The sequence below is a fragment of the Akebia trifoliata genome, chromosome 7, assembly GCF_017979445.1.
Source record: "Akebia trifoliata isolate Shusen 1 chromosome 7, ASM1797944v1, whole genome shotgun sequence".
NCBI classification, from domain to species: domain Eukaryota; kingdom Viridiplantae; phylum Streptophyta; class Magnoliopsida; order Ranunculales; family Lardizabalaceae; genus Akebia; species Akebia trifoliata.
In genome coordinates this window covers 11329323-11344429 of record NC_141381.1, presented here as the reverse complement: position 1 = coordinate 11344429, position 15107 = coordinate 11329323, and positions in this window count along the sequence as shown.

Sequence of the window (15107 nt, the reverse complement as noted above, 5' to 3'; positions counted from 1 at the left end):
GCAAAAGTTTGCATTGGCCAAAGGTAATCAACTGCCATAACAAAAATTTGAACTAGCCAAAGGTAGTCAACAATCAATTTTTTTTAAATGACCACTGATAACCAACAACCAGAACAAAAAAAAATTGAAAAAAATGATTAGAGATTTCTATAAATTCCATAGGAAGCGCCCTTTCTTTTCATATTTTCGGACCTAATCTGTCAAATTTTGCAGAATCAAAGCATTCATACAAGTAAGATAAAGTAACATCAATAAACCCAAGTACGAAAAAATAAAATGTATTACAAACACGTGTAAATGTACAAGGTATGTAGCTTGTTTATTAAAACATAGCATATGCACCCCAAAAAAATTGAAGTTTTCTTGACATAGGGACACACAACTCAAGAATGAGGAAAAATTGCTTGGAAGAACTAAATAGAAAATAAAAAATTGAGAGTGGAAAATTCTCGAAGACAAATCAATTAGTGTTTAGCCTGTCGAAAATGTGACATAATGATGAGCTTGAGGTCCTTCGAAGGACGAGCGTTCAAACCCAAATCCACAAAAGGTGCAGCATAGTGGTAAGAGCTTGAGGTTACTTAAAGGGTGTGTCTTCAAAATTTACGTCACTTCTTAAAAAAAGAGACTTAAATAAAATTATCTCCACTTCATAACTTCATTTGTGGATGTGCAATCATCGAAAAACACTTAAGTAAAACCCCGCTTCAGAAAGTTTTATCAAATTTAATTACAAAGTCAACTTTTACCAAAGTGAACACAAATTGAAATCCTTACGTTCAAAATTATCTTTTTTATCAAACAGTTTCAAGAGCCCTACATCGTGCAACAAAACTTTGTCAAGAGCCATACATCAAACCAAGAAGCCTAGAATTTAGGCCCAATCCCTGTCAGACCCAGAGCTTGGGAAGATCAACTTTTTGTCTTCATGGATTCAATCTGAGTTCACTAAAGTAAGATGCGAACAAGCAAATATATAAAATGGAGTTTGAGTCTACATTTTTTTGATTCGCTACACTCAACTTTCACAAAGAGGGGCAGTTGTAGACACCTTATTTTTGCCTAGACCAAGCCTGAGAGTACAAAAAACCTTTTGAGAAGGGATTCGACTCAAGTCAATTTTCAAATGATTGTAAAGGCCTTACGATAAGCTAACAGATAAACTATAATGATGATTTTGACTTGGTATGGAGGTAGCTAATAACTATGCTTAATTTTTAGCTTGGGCATAAGTTATCAATGGCAAGAGTAATAAAATGTGTAGTATGGTGGTAACCAACGGCCAGACTTATTTTTAAGCCTGGCCAAAGGTTACCAATGGTCAGAAAGAATTTTTACAAAGTATGAAGGTGACCAACGCTAGAAGGAAAATTTTCTCTGGCCATTGGTCACCTAAGGCTAGTTTAACCCACTTCTTAATTGCTTTTTCTCAAGAAAATCTCCCTATTTTATCATTTTACCCAATAGCTTAAATATTTAGTAGACCCATTACTAAGGTTCTTTTGTCAATTCTCATCTTCTTCTAACAAGGACTTTTGGTCAATTTGATCCCACTTAAGGCCAATTACCCCATTAACCCTGATTTATTGAGACACATTAGAGGTAAATCCCCCTTCTACATTTTTTACAATTCAAAGAGTTTCCATGGCATTCAATGTAATATAACCAATATCCAAAGCTTTTGACTAATTTGTTCACCTATGAGAATTCTTTAAAATTTGTGCCTAATGACCAACTTATCCCTAATTTATTAGAGAAAACCAATCATCTAATTACATGGCATTTGGGTTGTTTCTGTCACAATTGACGCAAGGTCAAGGCCTTATGACCATTCTAACATTTATCTAGAATTCTTTAGAACCTTTGAATGTTTACCATCATACTCATTGATGATCAAGATTGATAAGACACAACTAGAGGATAAAAAATATCAAGGAAAAGGTTAGAACATGGAAATGACATTTTTTAAAAAGGTTTTGTTGAAAATATTGTGAACTCCAAGATTTGGGACAAGTTTATCCCCACAAGTCCCCTAAATTCAAGGCAAAAGGGAAAGCTTATTTGGTGATTTAATATTCTGTCCAAATCTGTATCAAATCTCATTAAGTCTTCCTATTTTCTCAAAACCTCTTTAAAAATCCCTAGAAGAAAATAAAAAGAAGAAGAAGAAGAAGAAGAAAAAAAAAAAAAAAAAAGGAGGAAGAAAAGAAGAAGACCAAGGTGGGGTTAAACTCTCTATTTTCTCTCTTTAATCTTTCCTTTCTCGTTAACCTTTCGTAATTTTTATTTTAAGTACTTTTTTTATTTACAAGTTTAATTTCATATTTTTTAATGTAGTCTACTAGATCTTAAGTCTAAAGTCTTGGGGGAGACAGTCCCTCTTTAAGGTAATCTTTCCCAATAAGTCCTCAATAAGCTTCTTGAGAGCATGAAATTATGATTGCTTTAATTTTATTCACTCTTACACAATTTAATTTCTATAGCATATATGCTTTCATTTCTTTGTAATTTCAATTCTATAATAATTGTCAATTGTCTTGTTTGCTTTGATGGTAATAGAACTAGAGAGTAAACCCTCATTGGAGGTAATCTTCTTTTGATAAATCCATTACATACATAAACTTTGCACACACTCACTTCTAAAATGGCTACAAGCAAGAGGGTAGGTTTTCATGGATCTATATTCAAATTTTAAAGTCAAGAAAAATAATTCAAAAAGGGACAAAATCTCATGCATGTAGTTTTGATCCCTACATGGTACGGTTCAAATCATGAATCTCACCAAAAGTCAAATCAATAAATAAAGTCTCCCTAGGGAGCATATAAACTTGTATTAAAGCTTTGGGACTCCAAATGATTTGATCCATGTTGGTTTCCATCGAAGTCCCAAGCTTACAAAAATTTCCAACAAGCATCTACTTCTAGTCTGGGCTTGCTCATCATATTAATTTATTCATTTTTCAAAATAAGATTATAGTTATTTTCTTTTAGTTTCTCTATAGTTTCTTCTTTTTTTCTCAAGAACCCCAAAATAATTCTTAATATCCACGTATGGTCATATATTAGTAACCATCTTAAGATGGGTGGGACAAGAAGCCTAACACCCTTCTTCTCCTTCAACCGAACATCTTACCTTGGAAATCTTGGTAGATCATTTCTCCTTATTGTTAGGATATGTGAGTCACTACAAACTAAACCACATATTTCAAGGTAAATATTTTTTATAGTGTCCATTCAGACTTTAATTGAATGGTGATGATTCCTAAACCCATGTAGATAAGCTCAAATCTTTCCCAAAGATTTTGATGCCCATATATCTATACTTGTTAGAATCCTACTTGAACTCATAATCTAAGATTTAAAAGTTGAAATCTCATTTGTCAGACTCGAACTTACGAGAGGGACACGGTTCTCGATTTGAGGTGTGTAGAAACTTATTAAAATCATTCTTAACTCACTTTCTAAGATTCAAGAAGTTAGAGTCTTATTTTTCAAACTCAAATTTTTTGGAAGGTCACGTTTCTCGGGCTGAGGTTTGTAGGAACTTATTAAAATTCTATTTGAACTCACATTTTAAGGTTTAAAAATTTAGAGTCTTGTTTCTCAAGCTTGTTTATAGGAATTTATTAAAATCCTACTTAAACTTACATTTTTAGATTCTAAAGTTGGAGTCTCATTTCTCGAACTCGAATTTACTAGATGGCAATACTTCTCGGGCTGGGATTATTTAGAGCCATGATATTGTTGGGTTAAAAAAGATTAGCTTTTATTGGTTTATCATGCATCTGGATTCATAACTAGCATTGGACTCTACCATACTTTTAGAATTCTGAGTAAGATTTTCTTTTTTTTCTCATGCAATTCAGAATGAAAACTTTAGTATCACAGTGACTTTAAAAATATTCCCTAGTTTCAAGGTTGGCTCCTACTCGGGTTTTGTTTTTCTTTTTCAAGGGATGTCTAGGTCTCATTTTCAAATTTTCACCTAATAGGTTTTTCTTTTTTATTGTTATGCCCTAACTTTTGCCTAAATCATCTTTTCAAATTTTCAATTTGCTAGGCTTTTCTTTCTTTTCCATGATCTCAAATATTCAATTCGACAACGTTTTGGTTCTCTGCACTTATAACAGGGTTTAGAAAGAAAATATATACTGCTTGACTTCCTAAAATGCCCCTAATCTAATATTCTCTCTTTTCTATCAATTCTTTTGATTTTTTTTCTAATGCCCTAGTTTGACATTCTTTTCTTTTTTGTCATTTCTTTTGATTCTTCTTTTTTCTAATGCCACTAGTTTGACATTTTTTTAACCTTTCAATAGGGGATTTTTTTATTTTATAATAATACTTTTGTTTGGAGAATAGTTTTTTATTTTTTTGTGTGTTCAAGTCTGAAGTAACTTTTCAAATTGCCTACATATCTCAATTATTTTGTTTTGGGATTAGGTCAAAACGTAGTTCAAAACAAAAACTACCCTACCAAGGTTAGTTGGCGTGTTTCTGAAAGAAGTGGCTATTGATTTTTCAGAAGCTGTGAAGGGTTAAAAATATTATCTTTTTCTTGGTTAGATAGGAAAATGGTTTGACCAAGTAAGGCCTCCTTCGGTACAATACTATTTGATTTTATCAAGATTTCGAGAACTTGATGTCTTGATTGCTCTGTCGAGTAAGGTAAAATCCTAATCTAAAAAGACTAAGTCAATCTCATAAGACTTAAGTCAAAATTCTAATTAAAACAACCAAGTTAATCTCATAAGACTAAAGTTAAAATCCTAATTTATCTTATCTAAAAGAAACCTAATCAAATACTAACTCTATCCAAAAAACTCTATAATAAAGAGCCTCTACAACCTAATTTCACAGGTAAAAGAAAAACTTAGAAAAGCAGGTTAAAAAGACTCCCTAGCCTTCCCAAAATCCTGATTTTGAAGTCCTAACCCTTACCTATCATCCAAATCCTAGTTTTTGTTCACAAACTCCTAAAAACTCTCCACAAAACACCTAGAGATCCATTAATAAATTTAGGAAACATTCACATCTAAGAAGGATGTACTTCAACTTGGAGATTTGAAGCGGATCCAGTGACAGAAACGAAACGAGGAATATCTTACGAAGAACTATTCTACCAGTTCTGAGGGAACAAATTGTTACAATCGTATAGGTATATTTTTTTTTTATCTTTTTTATTTATTTTATTTATTTATTTTAGATTTTTTTTAGCAATGTAATCTTTTTAAAAAATAATAGAGACCGGCTTTGCCGAGCGGGATTGGTGCCTAACACCTTCCAACCCCGTAACGTGATCCTGAACTTAGTTTCTTTTAGTAGATTAGTTATTTTTATCCATCTTGAGTCAATGCTCGATTCCTAAACCGTAATAACTAAGTGGCGACTCCCAAACCTCAAAAATCAAAAGTGGATCCACACACCCCGAGGATTGAGACGCTTACATTTACGTTTTTAATCAACGAGATTATGAAGAATTTTCTTTAATGCATTTTTTCTATATTTTTATTTTATTTTTGCATATCAATAGGGTTAAGAGGGTATTTATTTTATATATTTTCTCCAAATTTTTATTTACATTGTTGCATATCAATAGAATTAAAATAATTTTTTTTTTATGTATTTTTCCTATATTTTTATTTATTTTTTTAATAAAATTACGAGAATTTTTTTATGTATCTTTCTCATTTATATATATATATTATTTTTGCATGTTAATATGATTAGGGACTTTTTTTTAGAATATTAAGTGATCATTGCTACAGATTGGATTTGTATGACTTATAGTGATATTCAAGTTCTTTGTGTCATTTTAAGATTATTCTATGTGATTAATGTCCTTCTTGACTTGACACATATACATGTCCTTGAATAATAATCATTTTGAAAAAATTAAAAATTATGTATGCATGCTCGTTGGGTTAATTTAAGGATTGGATGAATGCAGATTTTTTCTTCAAATTTAAAAATTTTGTATGTATTGATATTTGTCAATCTCCAGTTTGGTATGTATGATAACATGGATTTTTTCTGTTATTTTGTAAATATCCAATTTGATGATTTGGCATATATTCATGATTTTCTAATTTGTGACTCCATATTCATAAAATTAAACTTTTAGAAAGTTATGTTTCCAAATTATTGAAAAATTCACATTTGAAATTTTCTAATATGAAATTGCGTGATTTTTTATTTCGAAAAATATTTATTCATAGATTTCTAATTTAGATGATCCACATTTTAGTAATCTCCCAATGTAGAAGATTTTACATTTTCATATTTAAAATTTTCATGTTCATGGAAATTTGGGATTTTCTAATTTGAAAATTTGATATTTTTGAAAACTTTCTATTTTGGGACAATTGAGTTTGTAAACTTCTAATTTGGGGCTCATCATATACTTTTCGAATTCTAATTTAGAAAATTTCAAATTCCTAATTTAGAAACTTCATAAGTCTCAATTTAACAGTTTCTATTTAAAATTTTCCTACTTAAAAGATTTTCATGAGTTTCTATTTTGTACATTAGGAAAGTATTAGCATGTGGTTCGTTTTAATTGACTTTGGATCATGGGGCCGAAATTAAGGGTTTTTTTTCAAATCTTTCTATTTTGTGTGGAATTTGAGAAATCATGTAACAATTGGAGGATCTTAGCCATAAGATTCGTTTGGAAAATCCGATGTAAATTGATGATGATGATTGAACCATAGCTTTGACAATAGTATTCCCCGGTAACCATAGGTTAGTTTTGCATCGTAGTAAAGACCGATCATTTTGATCGGGTGGGTTCGGTGGCTAACACTTTTCAAAACTCGTAATCTTACTCCTTACCCTTTTTTTATTTGTGTATTGATCCACATTCATTTGGAGTTATTTTTTATTCCTAGACCTAAACTAGGTGGCGACTCCCATTTTTCAAAAGATCCCCATTTACCAATTGGGCCCCATTTTCACTATTTAGTGGAAAAGGGTCGAAGCGATTTCAATGCCCTAAAATCAAATAACAAGCCTAATCCCTAACTCATCTTTTCCATTTATCATTTTCAAATTCATATAAATTACCATCCTTCAAATATCCAATATGCCGATTTACATTTTTAGCTATGTTTGTGCAAATCTGAAGTGATCAACGCAGTCTACATCCAATGGTGATTAGATTGTAGTCCCTACGCTTTTAGATTTTTCATCTTAACCGTGTCTCAGTCATCCTTTCACCAAGCACTTTCATATTTTAGATAGTCAATCATTTTTCTTTCTTGATTATAATAGTACCTATGGCTTTATCCAAACGAACTATTTTATAGGGGTCTATTTTCGATTCCTATTTTCAAGACATCAACAGATCATAGTTTTATGAGACTATCACCAAGAAAGGGTGGAGCAATTTTCTCTACACCGGCTCTAAAGTTTATTACAAAGAATTGGTAAGAGAATTTTACGATTTCGTAGTTTCGAGCAATCCCGCCATTCCGTTGCTTGCAAGTGAGTTTTGTGACAATATGTTTGCCATTGGTTTCGAAGATATCAAAGCGATATTAAGAATTCCAAAGGTCGATGATGAAACTTTTCAGACATGTCATCCGTTTGAATTCTTTGTCACACGAGTGGCTCTTGAGCTACAATGCATCAACAAGAGGAATGGTTGATTATTATCAAAAAAGAATTTGTGTTTATCAGTATCTTTGTTAGTAATGGGTGGCATCTAACATTTTGGGGATGCAAAACAACATTTTACTTTTTGCAAAGCACATGTACATCATATACGTGATCCAGACCAAGGATCTGACATTTTGAGTACCCCGTCTCATTTTAAAAACTCGGATCAATGCCTACATCAAGTCGAAGAATGGTCGTTCGTTAGTTTTCCCACACTTAGTCTGTCAGATTCTTGAGAGGTGAATGAGAGTGCCAAGGGCAATGCTAGCACCCTTAAGTGAGATGGTCCAACTTTTGAAATTCAAGGGTGCATTGTCTTTTGTACAATGTGCCACAGGTATATAGCAACTGATACTAGAGCATGGAAACCCTCATGGTTATAAGTGACCAAGATAAAAATTTGATGAAGTTGGAATGAGCGAAGCTAGATCATCTAGTCTAGATTTTCATGACACATCCTTCTTGGATGATGTCAAACCACACCCCCTTCAAAGGCATTTACAAAAAATTTCATTTCCTTTTGTCAATTTAAGTTTTGCATTTGCATATGCATGCTAAAATATTGAGAACAATATTATGTTTAAGTTTGGGGGTGTAAGGTCGGATTGCCACCTATTTTCTTTTATTTTATTTTCTATTCAAAAATCATAAAAATTTGAAAAATATTTTTGCAACTTTGTTGTATTTTGTTCAAGATCCTAGGTTGTATCTTTAAGTACTTAGTTAAAAATTACTAAATCAGTCTTTAGTTGGAAACTTTGATCTAGAGTCTCCATTCGTGTTTCTCTTAGACAAAAGTTAGAGCAAAGTTACCTCTTATTTATAGTTACTTTTAATAAGGTTACCTAGAGTCTAGGTTGAATTGAGTGATCTTGTTACATTCTTTTTATTTAGAGTATAAGGAAAAAATCGGGTATGATGAATTTTGACTTCCTTGTTTATTTTATTGGCTGATTAGAAGAAAAACAGATTTGGGTTGAATATATCTTGAACAACAACCATTGAATTAGACTGGATACCTTAAAAAGGACAGTCTGATTTTCTTAGAAAAAATGAGAATGGAATAGAAAAGAAAAAGTAAAATGGCAAGCAAGAAAAAGATCCTTTGAAGCGAAAAAGAAAGAAAGATTCACAAGAATCAAAACTAGAAAAGTTTAGAGTTTCAGTAGGGTGAAAGCCATCAAGAGTAAAAAGGTAAGTACACTGGAATATTATAGATAAAGTCCTTTGGAGGTATTAAAGTGAACATCCATACTTCTTACTACCCCAGATAGGATGTTAAGTTTAGAACTAAACCCTAAGCTGATCCAAGTATCCTAGATTAATTAGAAAGTTGAAACTCACTCTATGAAATCAAATCTCTAAAGTTTCTAAGTTAGAATCACTATATCTTAAAGGTCAAGCTAAGTCTAAGTTTTATCATAAAGAAATAAAAGTTGAGACTTCATATACCAAGTATTACTTCTAAATGACTGATAAATCTTAAAAGAACTTGTACTTTTAGACATAAGTTTTGACTTTAACTATTATTACTTCGAAAGTTATTTCGAATTTTGTGGGTATACTTTTTGCAAACCCTCATGAGTTAAACTCGTCCATTAAGGGTAACCTATCGGTTTAAGGGCTTGTTACATTCGCTAAAGTAGTGGAGATGCCTACGAAAGTTAAAAATTTATTTTTTAAGGGACTAGAAAAAGATAAGTTTGGGGACGTAATTAGTGTCTCAAAACATTGAATTATCTACACTTTTTCTAGGTATTTATCTCAATTTTCGTTCTTATTTTATTAGTTTAGATGAATAAGTATGTTAAGCATCAAATTATCACATTTCATGTTATACAATGTTAATTAAGATTAATTGCATAATATAATTGTAAATTTTGGAAAATTGATCGCATGTGTTCATTGTACAGGTTAATGATCAACTCATTTAGATGGACACCACATCACTTAAGTAAGAGTGCATTGCAATCAGGAGGTTAGATCAAGCATCCAATCAAAATATGAAATCTTAATGTTTCCATAGCACTACGACGAAGTAAACTTTCAATGTGGTACAATCTACCTTGATTGGATTGTCTTAGAATTTTTCTTATTTTGCTTTGCACGTGAGATTATAAGCAAAAGTGATGGCGACTATATTTGAATCATCCGAGAATAACTTTAGTTTATAAATAGATCATTTTCCCAATTTAAAAAGAGTTCTTAGGCTTTTGTCTTTTCTCTTCTTCTCTCCCAATGTCCTTGGCATTTTCTCTATAATTTTTCTTTTCTAGTTAGATTTTAATTCAGAAACTTTGATAATATCTCAAGGAGATAGTGTATCTTGGTTATCATGAACATAAGTGTTGATCTTTTTACTTTCTTTTGTATCTTTGCCTTGACTATAGGCTAGACTCCCCCATTAGTGAAAAGATGAAGCTTAGGAGTAAGCTTTAATTCTATATTATTTCTTTATCCTTCCATGTTTTTCATAATGTTTATAGGATTTACTTCAAGGTTTTATCCGCTCTAATGGATCAAAACTTTAATTGAATCTTTACAACTTATATGATTGCCTTAGATGTTCTATGCTTAGATAAGATTTAGATAGAGCATGCTTAAATTAGATATTTGGTTGTAGGGACTTCACACATTAGTGAGTGAAGGAGTCCTAACTATAGTGTTTCCTCAAAAACTTCATGCCATATCTTCCAGCTTAAGGAACTAACACTAAACCCTTGTGGTTGAGTCCAAACAATGATAAACTCAAATATAAATTTATATGTTAATCTTAGATTAGTCTAATCACTAATGGATATTTCTCTTTTGTTTACTTAGTATAATTTCTTCTTCTATTGTTTCAATTTCTAGCAACAATTTACTCTATATTTTGTTTAATGAAAAATACAAAAACAAGTTTGAATTATAACGTAGATTAACTTCATTTCTTACTAACTTGATAACATCATTTCTTTCTCTTGCGTTCGATCCCTCACATGCCCATAAGCTAAGGAGAGTATAAAATATAAATTTATGATGAGATGACAACGACAACATCAGAAATAAAATATAAATTTCCGAATATCCACTTGCCACCACATACAAACAATGAGAGTCAATTCGCTCACTTAACAAAACCAAGGTTGTTGCATTTAAATTGCGATCCTTCCGAATTTCAACCTTTAAACTATTTTCTATATTGACTCGATCAAATCTTTCTATATTCTTTAAAGAAAAATAAATTCAATAAAATTCAAATATCAAAACTCATTTTATAAAAGTATTTGAAGGCAATGACCAAAAATAATCAAAGATAGTTTATGTAGATAATTTAGGTTAAAACCATCGACGGTTGGTTAAAACTATGAAAAGTTGGTGAAAATTTGGCTAAGTGTCAAAAAAATGATTTTTCAAAGTTCTTCAAATTGAAAATAGGTTTTTGAAGCGAAAGTCTTAAATAGGAGATTTGATGTCATGTAATTTTTAAAGCTTAGTTATAATAAAAAGTCGAAGAAGTCAGGAGTAAAAATTTTGATAAGAACGTCAAAAATCACATTTTTTTATTTAATCCAAAATTAAAATTTTATTTGTTGAGATTTAAATTTTTAAATCATTCTCATTGTTTTCAAATGGGGGGGGGGTACGTGTACAAGTTGCTAGGAAAAAATAATGTTCAACTAAGCCTTTTTAGATAGGGTCAGGCGACCGAGGTCGTTTGGTCGATCAAATCCGAATATAGTTGGGATGATAGGTCAATTGATCGAGCTTGTTGGATCGACCAAACTTGAGAATTGCACACCTTCAAGTTCTTCGTAAGGCGAAGGGTCAGTCGACCGAGGTGGTAGGCCGACCAAATAGAAGGGATTTTATTATCTCTTTGGACGATTCATCCCCAAATTTGTCCAAACTCTTCAAAAATAATTTTTCAAATCAATTAAACAAGAAAATACACTAAACAAAAAATTTTAAATATGACTTTATAAGATGTCAATATTTACTTAATTTAAAATAGAACATACAAAGTTTTAAATCAAAAGCTACGGTGCAATGAAAACTATGGCTATTAGTAAGGTCTAGAAGTTTCCTACCTTAAATTGATGGTAAGAACTCAAGAAGGAAAGTGAGAGGTTGGGATGAGTTGAAGTTTTCTCCTTAGGATGATGATCAAAATATTTATTTCTTTGATTTTCCTCAAAGCTTTCGATGGGACAATCGTTATCCCCTCCTTAGTTTAAATCCAATAAATCCTCCAAGTATAGGGAAAGTTGGTCGAAAGGTTTGTAGAAGCTAAGACTTTTCTAGGATTTTATTTAAAAGAAGAGAGTGCGTACTGAGAGAAGACAATCTATAAATTTTTCTTTAAATTGGTATTTATAGAGTCATAAGGACGTAATGATCATTAATATAATTATTCTTGTATTTTTAGTAAGTATTTGTCCCAAACTCTAATTTTTATGATCTTATAATCTATTTCTATTAATTTTTCATTGTTGATCTAATGGTATAATCCAATTTATCAAATTCTAACTCAATAAAAAAAATTTCCATTGGTTGACCTACATATTTCCTAGAGATAAAATCTGGGGTATTACATTCTTTCCTTTAACAAAAATTTTATCCTTGTAATTGAAAGTCGTACCTTAATATGTGAATAGATTAAGATATCGTGTTCACATGTCTGCCTCATTCTCCCATTTCTTTATTCGATATTGTGGTGTGTAATACCTCGAGTTTTTAACTCGTATCTCAAGAAAATCAAATAGTGATATTTTGAGAAAATTATAAAAGAGGGACTTAGGATAAAATACTTGGAGTTGATTCTATTCTTTTTTTAATGAAAATTAACTTTTCCATTGGATTCAAAATGGTTAGAAAACATATTATAGCTTTTAAGCACACTCGAATTCGAGTTTGGATGAAAATGTTATTAAATCCTCGAATTCGTATTTGAGGGACCTAAAAGAATGAATTTTTGTTAGAACGAGAATAAAAAATAATCTGATCACACTATTAGATCCGTAATGAAAAATTATTCAGAATGGAGTACTCATTTGTCATTTTTCAACTTCAAAAACTCAAAGTACAGTCAATGATAGAAACAAGTTAAAAAAATACTCATTTTACTCTTAAGCTCTTTTAAATAAAAGAACTTAAAGTTATTTTATTTCATTTTTTTCTTTCCAACGAATCAAACCCCAGCCATTGAAAACCAAGGGTTTCTCCCTATTCTCTTCTAGATTCATCAAAATGAGCTATTGTTGAACCTCGCTATAGAAGGGAAAGTTACCAGCATCGTTGAAATCTACATCTTCACGGCCTTTGATCATCGATTCTTTTCTTCTTCCCCATTCTCCACCAAAAATCAACCACATAATTCAAGTGGATTTCAATGCATTCTATTAGGGGGTTTCATCGAGGTAGCGTAAGATCCATCTTTCATCGTAGAAGGGAAAGGAGAGTGTCATCATCGAGAAGCTTTGCAAACCATCGTTAGTTCGCAACCTAACACACTCAACCTTGAGCTCTCCCATTGTCGATTCTTGACTTTTAGGCTAGCTTATTACCTCCAACAACCACAATCTTTGCAAGGAACTCTCAAGTCTTATTAGTAGCCGTAGATTTCGAAAACTTACATTTAAGGTTTTTAACAAATATGGGTTTTTAAATCGTAAAATGTTGATTTGTTTATTTTAAATTGACGCCAAAACCCTTATATTTGAAGTGTTTTCATTATATTTTAACAATTATACGTGAGTGGGACAATAGATTCAAAGAACTATCGACAAAACCCAAAAATTTGGTAGAAAAATCAAAATTTTGCATAGTTTGCTATTTGCTTTCGGTTCCACTGGTTCATGGCCATGGTCCCACCAGTTGATGACCATGGTCCCACCCTTTTTTGCAAAATGTTGACAGAAACTGTAATTTATTTTTTGCTTTGAATTCCCCTTCACTTGTATGTGTTTTCCACCCTTTATTTCATTAAAAACGTTTAAGTAAATATCCATTTACTATAAGTTCTTTAATAAAATTAAGGTTTTACCCCCATTTCAGAATAATGGGAAAGGTTTGAAGATCCCAATTTCAAAGGATCAAAATCTAATTTTTTATTTCAAAAATAAAATGTAAATTTCAACGTTTTCGTGAGATTTCAAAATCAAATATTCTTTGTGTTAATTTAAATTGGACTATAAAAATTACATGATGTCGAATCTCATAATCAAGACTTTCATTTCCAAAAACCCATTTTCAATTTAAAGAACTTTGAAAAATTAAGTTCTAAATACTTAACAAAAATTTTCCCAACTTTTTTCACTTTTGACAGTTTGATTCCGCACATTGTCGGGACCCCGTTTTAAGTAAATTTTAGTAGTTTTTCAATTGAATAATCAAAAAAAAAAATTGAAAGATTGAGAAAAGGGATGTTATTCTCCAAAAGATAAAAAATGAAAATACCAAAAAATAAAAAATAGATGAAACGATAAAATGCCATAATCACACCAAAGAGGTGATGCTTGCAATTTACATTATTGTGTTGTGAGTAAGTTGATGAATGAATATTTAGTGATACTGATATTGATTGCATGTTTAGTTACTTTCTGTAGCGCAAAGTGTAGTTTATGTTTCTGCATTTTCATTTATTTTAGGATAGGTGGCCACAGCTACATGGTAGGAAATTAGATATCCATTCTCAACCTTGTAATGTTAAGTTCTCATTTATTTTCAAAGAAAAATGATATACATATGTAGCTACTTTGTGAGTTGTTAAAGAGTTTGTGAATGTCTAAAGGGATAATTCGTTGTATCATTCAAAGTGCTATACTATCGTAGGATGTATGGTAAGAACATCCAAACTTATACGTGATATGGGACGACATGAGAGTAGAGTCACAATTGGAATCTGGGATTATTCCTCTCTATCTTTACTAGTGAACTTGTAATGCAAAGGTGGTACACGAATGGGGATGTATAATGGGAATCACATGCACGCCTGATAAGCATAGACGAAGATGATTAGTCAGTAATCACTAACAATCTAGAATAGTCAAACGTTCTGACACATCGAAAAAATACTTATTATTTACAATCATATCAAATAGCCAGTCTAAGCTGGATAGATTGTAACACCCCGGATTTTCAACTCATGTCTCGAGAAAATTAAATGGTGCGATTTAGAGGAAAATGTCGAAGGAGAGATTTAGAGTAAAATACTCGAATATTGCTATGATTAATTTTGAGGAAAACCGACTTCGCCATTAGATTCAAAAGGATCGGAATATATATATTAGCCTGTAAGCAAGTTTGAATTCGAGTTCGGAGGAAAAAGTTATAAAATCCTCGAATTTCGCGTTAAGTGGGACCCAAAATAAAAAATTTTTGTTAGAGGGAGAATCAAGAAAATTCGACTACACCATTAGAACCACAACGAAAAATTATTTGAAATGGTATATTCGTTTGTCACTTTC